Here is a 12,379-nt window from a genome sequence, read left to right on the forward strand (position 1 = left end):
TATGTATGTTCCTATTCCCATTTTCTTAATTGTTTTGGGTTCGTTATTGTAGGTCTCTTCCTTCTGTTGTATTTCTTGCCTAGAGAAGTTCCTTTAGCATTTGTTGTAAAGCTGGTTTGGTGGTGCTGAACTCTCTCAGCTTTTGCTTGTCTGTAAACGTTTTAATTTTTCCATCAAATCTGAATGAGATCCTTGCTGGGTAGAGTAATCTTGGTTGCAGGTTTTTCTCCTTCATCACTTTAATTATGTCCTGCCACTCCCTTCTGGCTTGTAGAGTTTCTGCTGAGAGATCAGCTGTTATCCTGATGGGGATTCCCTTGTGTGTTATTTGTTGTTTTTGCCTTGCTGCTTTTAATATGATTTCTTTGTGTTTAATTTTTGACAGTTTGATTAATATGTGTCTTGGTGTATTTCTCCTTGGATTTATTCTGTATGGGACTCTCTGTGCCTCCTGGACTTGATTAACTATTTCCTTTCCCATATTAGGGAAGTTTTCAACTATAATCTCTTCAAATATTTTCTCAGTCCCTTTCTTTTTCTCTTCTTCTTCTGGAACCCCTATAATTCGAATGTTGGTGCGTTTAATCTTGTTCCAGAGGTCTCTGAGACTGTCCTCTGTTCTTTTCATTCTTTTTTCTTTATTTTGCTCTGCAGCAGTTATTTCCACTATTTTATCTTCCACCTCACTTATCCGTTCTTCTGCCTCAGTTATTCTGCTATTGATCCCATCTAGAGTATTTTTTATTTTATTTATTGTGTTTTTAATCGATGCTTGATTCATCTTTAGTTCTTCTAGGTCCTTGTTAACTGTTTCTTGCATTTTGTCTATTCTATTTCCAAGATTTTGGATCTGGGAAATAGAATCTTGGATCATCTTTACCATCATTATTCTGAATTCTTTTTCAGGTAGACTGCCTATTACCTCTTCATTTGTTAAGTCTGGTGGGTTTTTATCTTGCTCCTTCTCCTGCTGTGTGTTTTTCTGTCTTCTCATTTTGCTTATGTTACTGTGTTTGGGGTCTCCTTTTTGCAGGCTGCAGGTTCGTAGTTTCCGTTGTTTTTGGTGTCTGTCCCCAGTGGCTAAGGTTGGTTTAGTGGGTTGTGTAGGCTTCCTGGTGGTGGGGACTTGTGCCTGTGTTCTGGTGGATGAGGCTGGATCTTGTCTTTCTGGTGGGCAGGTTCACGTCTTGTGGTGTGTTTTGGGGTGTCTGCGGACTTTTTATGATTTTAGGCCACCTCTCTGCTAATGGGTGGCGTTGTGTTCCTGTCTTGCTAGTTGTTTGGCATAGGGTGTCCAGCACTGTAGCTTGCTGGTCGTTGAGTGAAGCTGGGTGCTGGTGTTGAGATGGAGATCTCTGGAAGATTTTCGCCGTTTGATATTATGTGGAGCTGGGAGGTCTCTTGTGGACCAGTGTCCTGAAGTTGGCTCTCCCACCTCAGAGGCACAGCACTGACTCCTGGCTCCTCAATTTGGGATGATTTGTTGTCTATTCATGTATTCCACAGATGCAGAGTACATCAAGTTGATTGTGGAGCTTTAATCCGCTGCTTCTGAGGCTGCTGGGAGAGGTTTCCCTTTCTCTTCTTTGTTCTCACAGCTCCTGGGTCTCAGCTTTGGATTTGGCCCCGCCTCTGCATGTAGGTCGCCGGAGGGCGTCTGTTCTTCGCTCAGACAGGACAGGGTTAAAGGAGCAGCCTCTTCGGGAACTCTAGCTCACTCAGGCCGGGCGGGAGGGAGGGGCACGGAATGCGGGGCGAGCCTGCAGTGGCAGAGGTCGGCGTGACGTTGCACTAGCCCGAGGAGCGCCGTGCGTTCTCCCAGGGAAGCTGCCCCTGGATCCCGGGACCCCGGCAGTGGCGGGCTGAACAGGCTCCCGGAAGGGCGGTGTGGACAGTGATTTGCGTTCGCACACAGGCTTCTTGGCGGCGGCAGCAGCAGCCCCAGCGTCCCACGCCCGTCTCTGGGCTCCGCGCTTTCAGCCGCGACTCGCGCCCGTCTGTGGAGCCCCTTTAAGCAGCGTCCTTAATCCCCTCTCCTCGCGCACCAGGAAACCAAGAGGGAAGAAAAAGTCTCTTACCTCTTTGGCAGCTCCAGAGTTTTCCCGGACTCCCTCCCGGCTAGCTGTGGCACATTAGCCCCCTTCAGGCTGAGTTCTCGCTGCCAGCCCCAGTCCTCTCCCTGCGCTCTGACCGAAGCCCGAGCCTCAGCTTCCAGCGCTGCCAGCCCCGGCGGGCGAGCAGACAAGCCTCTCGGGCTGGTGAGTGCCGCTCGGCACCGCTCCTCTGTGCGGGAATCTCTCCGCTTTGCCCTACCCAGGTATGTGGGGAGTTTCTTGCCTTTTGGGAGGTCTGGGGTCTTCTGCCAGCATTCAGTATGTGTTCTGTAGGAGTTGTTCCACGTGTAGCTCTATTTCTGGTGTATCCATGGGGAGGAAGGTGATCTCCACGTCTTACTCTTCCGCCATCTTACCCGGAAGTCCCTAAAGGGATATTTTAAATACACTGCATTTTTAGATGGGCATATGAATTTTGGGTCAAATCTCTTCATTAAGGTACCAGTCAGGCTTAACTTTTATGACAGACATGTCATAAGCAACATAACCCACAAAATCTCTGGATACATATTTAAAAGGTCAGGCATATGCCATACAAATCTACAAAATGCCTTTCATTTTTTTTTAAGCTATAGTCAATTCTCATCCTCCAAGGAAAATTCCCTTAATGTAAAGTTATAATACAAATAGAGAGATGTATGTAGCCACAAGCATTGATGTTTCTGTCTAAGTATAATAGATGTTTTGCATTTGTTTTGGCAAGCTAAGTGCAGATGCTTCAAAGATACTTTCATAAAGAGAAAAATGAAAAGTTTGGTTTGATTAAAATGTATTTACTCAAGCTAATAACAAGCTATTGTTAGTATTTATATGCTCTGCATCCTCTGCATACTATCATTTTGAAGGAGCCAGTGTGCTTTAAAGCTCTCCTAAATAAATCTCCCTAGTGAAAGCTCCAAAGGGAGGGAACACACATCCATAGGGTGAGCCCAGGTCAAAATTGTGACATAGACTCAAACAAAAAAGCAAAGGAATAAAATCAACCTTTGATAGCTTCTTATTTACCAAATTAGTTCTCTCATTTATCCTTACACCTTTTACTGAGGAAGATAAATTTTTTTTCGGTACGTGGGCCTCACTGTTGTAGCCTCTCCCGTTGCAGAGCACAGGCTCCAGACACGCAGGCTCAGTGGCCATGGCTCACGGACCCAGCCACTCTGCGGCATGTGGGATCTTCCTGGACCAGGGCACGAACCCGTGTCCCCTGTATCGGCAGGTGGACTCTCAATGACTGCACCACCAGGGAAGCCCAAGATAATTTTTAATATCAATTTCCTGTCGTCGGTAAGGCCTGACAACCTCATGGCTCCATTTACAGCACTTCTACTCAGGTTTCACCTATTTTGAAGCTCTTCAGGCTCTAAACTAATCCCTTCATGTGGGGTCACCCCTCAGGTTCTAGCTTGTGTAGATTGTTCCCTGTATCATGATACCCAGCTAAGGGGTCAATTATGAGCAGAAGTCCATTCAGCTTCCAGTTACCATGTCAATGTTGGCCCTGCTGTCATCTTCCCTCTATAGCCTACCTCTGTTTTCTACATAAGATCTACCATAATTTTCTGAAATCTATTTCTACAAAATACCCTTATGTGGTACAGATGAACCTATTCGGAGGGCAGGAATAGAGACACAGATGTAGAGAATGGACATGTGGACACGGGGGTGGGGGGAAGGGGGTTGGGATGAATTGGGAGATTGAGATTGACATATATACACTAACATGTGTAAAACAGATAGCTAGTAGGAACCTGTTGTATAGCACAGGGAGCTCAGCTTGATGCTCTGTGATTACCTCGATGGGTGGGATGGGGGATGTGTGAGAGGGAGGTCCAAGAGGAAGTGGATATATGTATACATATAGCTGATTCACTTCGTTGTACAGCAGAAACTAACACAACATTGTAAAGCAACTATACCCCAATTTATAAAAGACATAGCTTCAATCTAATGAGTTTTATCTCCTGAAAGTAGCAACATCTTAACAGATGTTCAGAAACTTACTTTCATAATCCCAAGAATCAAACCTGTAAGTAGTGAAATTTATGTACTGAAGTAGGCCAATGTGGCAATTATTTTTAGGTCTGTGTATACCAAAGGGTTACTGGTTATCATTTACTGGTTTATCTATTAAAACATATAAACTGAATTATATTAATTCTTTCATATTTTTGTGTAAGAAAATCAATGAACTCTTTACTTTAGCTTTAAGGTGAACTGGACAAAACCATAAAATCTGAAGTGAATCTGAGATGTTAAAAGTCTTTCTGGGAAAATGAGTATATCTGTGTTTATAAAGCCTAACCATCCTAAACACTTTCTTACCTAAGGTCTTTTCTTTCCTTTAAACTGATAGGCATTATGTCCAAACACAGGGAGGAGAATATAATTCTTGGGATAGAGGTCAAACTCCAATATTATGTAGAAATGATACAGGAATTTTATTGTGTATACAAAACAAACAGAAGATTCATCTACTGCTTAATATTATTCTTGCCAAATTGCGTGGAACCTAATTGCTGTAACAGTAGGTAAGCTGTGTACTTCTTTTCATTCTCACTAATGAATAATATTTAAATTGCTGAAATACTTCCTTTAATTTTCTTTTTTCTTTCTAACCTAATTTCCTCTATTCCATTCAGAACAGGTTTTATTTAATTGAGTCTTTATTTCACTACTTGGCTCACCTCTGTCTTGTGAGTTCCTCAGAAGGAGAGATCACTCTATATTTTTTGAACAGGTGCTTCATTATGGGAGGTGAGTAGCTCAGTTACATAGCCATTTCACCTTTTCCCCCTTGTCTGGCAGTCTCTGTGGGCTGTTAGATAGCCTTAACAGAAGATGAGACCAGTCTCTAGCTCTAAGGGCATGAAAACTTTTTTTTTTAATTGGTCTTAGTATCTTCATGGTTCATTAAATACAATGTAGAGTCATTTTATTGCAGCTAGTGGACCCCAGAAGGACCTGACAGTTAAATGAAAGTTGTCAGTCTTCTTTCTGCTGTGCTAAATTGGGTATTAAAAGGCCAGAACCTGGAAATGAGGACCAGAGCTGAGATCAATGTGCCAAACAAATAAAAGAAATGTAATAAGTTCTTGAGAAATGCAGCATAAGAAGGCATATGTATTTAAGTGTCTAGACAAATAGAGGCCAGTGGTGATAAATCTATAATGAATGGCTCTAAGAATTACAACTGTGCTTTGCATAATAGATAAGTGGAAAGCTTGTGGTCTAAAATTTACAAAGAGGATTCTGATAAACTGCAATGGAAAAAGAGCCTTTGAGTATAGAATCTACTAAGAAATTATTAACAATTATAGTTCTTTCTTCATCAGAAATATAAAGAATTTGAGATTGTTGATATCTGTCCTTACTCAAAGCAACAGAAGAAATAACGTTCCATTGAATTGACTTTCATTTTAAAAAATAAAGTTCCAATGACTGATCATGATTGTATACATAAAGAAAGAAATGATTCTTCAGTTAGAAAACATTTCCCTGCTTAGCATCATGCAGTATTTCTAAATAAAACATCAGAATTTGTTGAAAATATGACTGCAGAAAAAACTTATAAAGAGTTTAAAGAGTCCACATAGGATTTTCTTTCATGTCTTCCAAAATTTAGGGCAGAATATATGCTATAGTTAAGAAAGAATTCTTAAACTTTAAATTGCTGAAATACTTCCTTTAATTTTCTTATTTCTTTCTAACCTACTTTCCTCTATTCCATCCATTATATGTTTTAATTCCCCAAATTATAATTAATTAACACAACTTGACCTTTTTATTCCTTGTGTCCAAATTTATAATTTACTTTATAAGCCTTGAAGCTCAAAGGTGATACTTTCTAATATTTGCATTAGCGGAGCAAGAAAAGAGGTGAGACAGACTGGCATTAAGTTTTCATTCATTAAAATATAAGAACTCGAATTATTAAAAAAATGAGTCATCCTATTTAAATAATTCTAGAAAAATTATCAATAATTATTGATAAACTTATGGCACATAAGTTTAAGTAATGTAAGTGAATATTATATTTGTAATTCTAATTTACTCCTCCCATCACCTTCGATAAAATTGTGAAAAAATTGGTGTCAATATGTGGGCAATTGGTAAGGAAAAACTGAGACACCAAAAAGCAGTTTAATTTAAATTACATGATTTACTTATATTTTTACATTTGAAGCTAAAATCATTTGAAGATACTTTACTTTCTCTATATAGATACACCAAGATAAATTTGAGGAGACTTATTTTATCCTTAAGATTTGAAGCCAAACCATAATTTCAAAGAAAACTGTTGGTACTCATGGTCCCCTTGATGTTTTAGATCAATACTGTCAAACAGAATTTACCACAATGATGAAAATGTTCTATATCTCTACTGTTCAGTAGGATAGCTACTTGTCATATATGGCTATAGATAACTTGAAATGTGCTTAGTGTGACTGATAAATTGAATTTTTTTATTTAGTAATTTTTATTAATTTAAATATTAATCTAAAATTAGTGGCTACAGTATTAGTGCAGATTTGAGCTGTCTGTACAAATGTCATCAACATTGTTGGTTAATTCTAAAGTCTTCTTTGTCCAGCTCATCATGAATTTCTCTATTATTGTGATGCATGACAAGTGAAATAACTCAAAAAAGTGGTCCTCATATTTTAATTTCATTCAGATGGTTGTCAAATGATTTAACTTACCAATTTTGATTCTCCTACATCCAATATTCTCTGTGAAAACAACCTAACCATACTTATCTGGTATATTATCTGGGTTCTCAAAAAAACCAGAATCCATATTTCATATATGTAACCATATATTCCATATATATATAATTGGCTTGTGCAGTTCTTATGGAGGCTGAGAAGTTCTACTATCTGCACTTGGCAAGCTGGAGACCGAGGAGAGAACATCATAATATTACAGTGAGTCTTAATCTGAAGGCAGAAGATCAATGTCCTGGCTCAAACACACTTGGGCAGAGAATAAATTATCCCTTACCCATCCTTTTTTGTTCTATTCAGGCCACCAGTGGATTAGATACAACCCATCCACATAGGGAAGGACAACCTGCTTTACTCAGTTTACTGACAAAAATGTTAATCTTATCCAGAAACACCCTCACAGACATACTCAGAGTAATGTTTAACTGAATATTAAGGCATCCTGTGGCCCAGTCAAGTTGATACATAAAATTAACTATCACAACCGGTATTATGAAGAAATGTCTTTTCTCTTCCTTCACCCCCCATCACCTTCAATAATTAATATTGAAATTAAAAGGGCTTCTTTATCCAGTTAATTTAACTATGACTTCTCTACAACAGTCCTAAACAGTTGAAGAGGTTTTCTAAAGAAAAGGAATAGCCTACTGTGTTGTGAGTTCCCAGACTTTGTCTTATTACATTCTCTGATTTTCAGTTCTTAACACAGTGCTATAACTATTTCTAGCACATGGTTTGTTCTGGGAAATATTCGTTGACTAAATGAATTAATGACTAGTACCTAATATTGGAGAATAATATTTGCTGTTGTATAATGGTCTGTCAGCAAATGCTTTGGCTTTTCATTCAACTATCTCATAATCTTCCTGTTTGACACGTATTCCCAAGTGACTTCGATTACTAAACATATTTTGGAGCAATGTTTTTTCAATATTTAATGTGTGTATGAGTCACTTCTATTAAAATACAATTCAGTCAATAAGTATAGGGTGGAGACTGGTGTTCTGGAATTATAATAAGCTCCAAGATAATGTCATTAAGGGTGTGAAGACCACATTTTAAGTAGCAAGGATTTTGAGAATACTCTGAAGGAAGAGAAGGAACAGAACATTATATATAAATAATAGTCATCAGAGCATTTAGCTTGTCTAAGATATGGGAGAATCAAGAATCTTCACAAAGCAAAATTTATTTATTATTCATTCATTCAATCAACAAATATTGCTTGAGTATCTAGTATATGGAAGATATTGTGCTAAGCTCCAGAGAAAGAAAACTATAATTCCTGCCCTCAAGGTGGATATAGACTAGTGAGGGATAGGGGATCAAAAGCAAATATACACATATGCACACACAATTAGCAAGTTCTTTGATAGGGTTACCCATCAGAACAGGATTTTATGGAAATTCAAAATTGGGACAATAATTTAAAAGTTAGTACACCCCCCAAGGAGATGGTATCTAACTAAATTTTGAAGGAAGACTTGCAGTGATGTAATGAGTACATTCTAGATAAAACTAGCCATAGAAAATACATGGAAGTGACACCGGGAAGCAATAGATAGGAAAATTCTATGGATTGAAGTTCTACCATTTTCCTTCTCATGTCTACTATCTTTATTTGTTAAGTGAAAGATTTGATCAAGTGTTACATGTAAGGCTGGTAGTGAAATGATGGCATAGGGATTTGAGAAGATATAGAAAGTATGAAATGTGAGGATTAATAAAGGAGACAGTTTACATCAAAGACCCAGTTGAAGTTTAAGCATAAAGTGTATTGGCACTAACATGTATGTTTGTGTGGTTTTTCCCTGAAGCCTGAGTTTTGGAGAAAAAAACATGGTCATTAAAGTTGATCTTAGCCTAAGATTTGACCAGAAGTATGTAATGGAAGAATAAAAAATCAAAAAGTATATGAAGTTTCCTCTGTAATGGGAAAAAGATGGAAGAAGCCTAGTAAGTTGGATAACAATAAAGTAATCAATGAAGAGTACGGTAGAAGAAGGCAGAAAAGTATGTATAGAATGACTGAATGAGATATCTGAATGATAGGAGATTATGGTGATAGAAAGAGAAGTTTGAAATTGAGATTTGAGAAGTTGGGAAACTTAATGCTGCTGAAAAGGATAATTCAACTGGGATTGGCTCCCACTATGTATTTGTGTCTAGTATCTGGACCGTGAACTAAGACATTCTACTTTCTTACAAATACAGGTCTAATTGGTGGCTATAGTGCAACAAAGGGGATTTCATTTTGAACATGGACATTTTTTATTAATTTTTTTCAGTGCTATTAATTATCCTCCCTTCATGCTTTTTTTGCCTGAAATACATTATATCTACAAGTGAAAAAATGCTTAGTGATCTGCAACCTCACCATTACAAGAATCATTATAATATGCAGAGTTTCTGTAGTAAAGCTATTAATATCCACTGTTAAGAATACATAATGTGATGAACACACAAAAAAACTGGGATAAATGCCATTATTTACCTAGATTTTAAAAATACTCCATTATATATTCAGCTTGTACTGATTTTCTACAGAAAACAACATTAATCAAGTGCTTATTATCTCATTTAATCCTCTTCTCTTATTTAATCCATTTATTCTAGGATAAGTAGTACTATTTTCTTATTTTTTCTTGATGAGTAAACTGAGGCATAGAAAAATGCAAGGCCACAGAACTAGTAGAAACAGTATTTAAATGTAGGCAGAGGTTCTCCAGAACCTTAAAACTTAAATACTATCTACAATGAACTTTGAATGTAAATGTTCATTCATCACTTCTTAAGCTTTCCTTTTAAATTAAATTTAATTTTTTTAAATTCTTTTTTTTAAACATCTTTATTGGAGTATAATTGCTTTACACTGGTGTGTTAGTTTCTGGTTTATAACAAAATGAATCAGTTTTACATATACATATGTTCCCATATCTCTTCCCTCTTGCATCTCCCTCCCCCCCATCCTCCCTATCCCAACCCCCTACATGGTCACAAACCATCTAACTGATCTCCCTGTGCTATGCAGCTCCTTCCCACTAGCTATCTATTTTATATTTGGTAGTGTATATATGTCCATGCCACTCTCTCACTTTGTCACAGCTTACCCTTCCCCCTCTCCATATCCTCAAGTCCATGCTCTAGTAGGTCTGTGTCTTTATTCCTGTCTTACCCCTAGGTACTTCATGACCATTCTTTTTCTTAGATTCCATATATATGTGTTAGCATACGGTATTTGTTTTTCTCTTTCTGACTTACTTCACTGTGTATGACAGACTCTAGGTACATCCACCTCACTACAAATAACTCAATTTCATTTCCTTTTATGGCTGAGTAATATTCCATTGTATATATGTGCCACATCTTCTTTATCCATTCATCTGTTGATGGACACTTAGGTTGCTTCCATGTCCTGGCTATTGTAAATAGAGCTGCAATGAACATATTGGTACATGACTCTTTTTGAATTATGGTTTGTTCAGGGTATATGCCCAGTAGTGGGATTGGTGGATTATATGGTAGTTCTATTTTTAGTTTTTTAAGGAACCTCCATACTGTTCTCCATAGTGGCTGTATCAATTTACATTCCCACCGACAGTGCAAGAGTGTTACCTTTTCTCGACACCCTCTCCAGCATTTATTGTTTCTACATTTTTTGTTGATGGCCATTCTGACCGGTATGAGATGATATCTTATTGTAGTTTTGATTTGCATTTCTCTAATGATTAACGATGTTGAGCATTCTTTCATGTGTTTGTTGTCAATCTGTATATTTTCCTTGGAGAAATGTCTGTTTAGGTCTATTGCCCATATTTGGATTGGGTTGTTTGTTTTTTTGTTGTTGTTGTTATTAAGCTGCATGTGCTGCTTCTAAATTTTGGAGATTATTCCTTTGTCAGTTGCTTCATTTGCAAATATTTTCTCCCATTCTGAGGGTTGTCTTTTGGTCTTGTTTATGGTTTCCTTTGCTGTGCAGAAGCTTTTAAGTTGCATTACATCCCATTTGTTTATTTTTGTTTTTATTTTCATTTCTCTAGAGGTGAGTCAAAAAGAATCTTGTTGTGATTTATGTCATAGAGTGTTCAGCCTATGTTTTCCTCTAAGAGTTTGACAGTGTCTGGCCTTATATTTAGGTCTTTAATCCATTTTGAGTTTATTTTTGTGTATGGTGTTAGGGAGTGTTCTAATTTGATTCTTTTACATGTAGATGTCCAGTTTTCCCAGCACCACTTATTGAAGAGGCTCTCTTTTCTCCATTGTATATTCTTGCTTCCTTTATCAAAGTTAAGGTGACCAAACATGAATGGGTTGATCTCTGGGCTTTCTATCCTGTTCCCTTGATCTATCTTTCTGTTTTCATGCCAGTACCATACTGTCTTGATTACTGTAACTTTGCAGTATAGTCTGAAGTCTGGGAGCCTGATTCCTCCAGCTCCGTTTTTCGTTCTCAAGATTGCTTTGGCTATTCGGGGACTTTAGTGTTTCCATACAAATTGTGAAATTTTTTGTTCTAGTTCTGTGAAAAATGCCAGTGGTAGTTTGATAGCGATTGCATTGAATCTGTAGATTGCTTTGGGTAGTACAGTCATTTTTGCAATGCTGATTCTTCCAATCCAGGAACATGGTATATCTCTCCATCTATTTGTATCATCTTTAATTTCTTTCATCAGTGTCTTATAATTTTCTGCATACAGGTCTTTTATCTCCTTAGGTAAGTTTATTCCTAGATATTTTATTCCTTTTGCTGAAATGGTAAATGGGAGTGTTTTCTTAATTTCACTTTCAGATTTTTCATCTTTAGTGTATAGGAATGAAAGAGATTTTGGTGCATTAATTTTGTATCCTGCTACTTTACCAAATTCGTTGATTAGCTCTAGTAGTTTTCTGGTAGCATCTTTAGGATTCTCTATGTATAGTATCATGTCATCTGCAAACAGTGACAGCTTTACTTCTTCTTTAACAATTTGGATTCCTTTTATTTTTTTTCTTCTCTAATTGCTGTGACTAAAACTTCCAAAACTATGTTGAATAATAATGGTGAGAGTGGGCAACCTTGTCTTGTTCCTGATCTTAGTGGAAATGGTTTAAGTTTTTCACCATTGAGACTTGGTTAGTTATGGGTTTGTCATATATGGCCTTTATTATATTGAGGAAAGTTCCCTCTATGCCTACTTTCTGGAGGGTTTTTATCGTAAATGGGTGTTGAATTTTGTTGAAAGCTTTCTCTGCATCTATTGAGATGATCATATGGATTTTCTCCTTCAATTTGTTAGTATAGTTTATCACATTGATTGATTTGCATTTATTGAAGAATCCTTTCATTCCTGGGATAAACCTCACTTGATCATTGTGTATGATCCTTTTAATATGCTGTTGGATTCTGTTTGCTAGTATTTTGTTGATGATTTTTGCATCTATGTTCATCAGTGATATTGGCCTGTAGTTTTCTTTCTTTGTGACATCCTTGTCTGGTTTTGGTATCAGGGTCATGGTGGCCTTGTAGAAACTGTTTGGGAGTGTTCCTCCCTCTGGTATATT

This window comes from Hyperoodon ampullatus (assembly GCF_949752795.1).
Source record: "Hyperoodon ampullatus genome assembly, chromosome: 2".
NCBI lineage: Eukaryota > Metazoa > Chordata > Mammalia > Artiodactyla > Ziphiidae > Hyperoodon > Hyperoodon ampullatus.